Raw genomic sequence first — 965 nt, forward strand, 5'->3', positions numbered from 1 at the left:
GTCCTAAAAAGTAATTTTGGATGTTTATTATTGTGAATTGCTCCGAATTTTCTTTTTTCTAATTTACTTTTGCATTTTGCACTGTTCAAAGAAACTTAATCATATGACCTTGGTAAAGAGAATAAAAAGATGTTCAACATGATTTTTTTTAAATGAGAAAACAAATAAGATTACTTGTGAATGCTTTAAACCAATGTCATCATAAAGATGTAAGTACAGTTTCATTAAGCAATAAAAAAATAAAGGTATTAATATATAATCATAAATTTATTTATTTTTAAATATAAAATAATTAATTATTTTGATTAAGTTAGATTTAAATAAAAAATAAAATAAAATAAAAGACAAAATTTAAGTGCACTTTTTGAGAGGCTGTATAGGTCTGTCCATTTTCGTCATTGCAACCACCTCATGAATGAAAGATAGTAAATTGATTCAAAAGTACTGACCAACTGCTAAAGATAATGATAACAATAACATACAATATAATATTCATGATATTAATCTTTTTATTAGCTTCTTGCAGAATAAAATGTGTTTGACATTGTAATCAATATATTTAGAGTCATGTCTTAGACAATAACTAAGATAAAAAAAGAATCAATATAAAAAATATCTTATTTATTTGGAATCAATTTACAAAGAAGAAAAATGAAAGGTTATATTTTAGAAATAGAAAATCTTGTTGGAGGAATGAATTAAACTTGTATCAATTGGTCAAGTTAGCATAAAAGAGGAAGTTAATAAATTATAGAATTTAGAGGGCACGTTCCAGGATATCTTTGGAGGTATCCATACAGATCCCATGAAATTTAGCTGGACCAAAATCAATTTTTTTGAATTCAAATATTATTCCTAAGAGTTCGCACACTACTCTACATGATTCTTGTGACATTTCATACATTTTAATCAAATGGCCATGAGCAATTTTCTTAAATTTTGTGTGGATCTTGTTTGTAGTAACA

This window comes from Impatiens glandulifera, chromosome 8 (genome assembly GCF_907164915.1).
Source record: "Impatiens glandulifera chromosome 8, dImpGla2.1, whole genome shotgun sequence".
Lineage (NCBI taxonomy): Eukaryota > Viridiplantae > Streptophyta > Magnoliopsida > Ericales > Balsaminaceae > Impatiens > Impatiens glandulifera.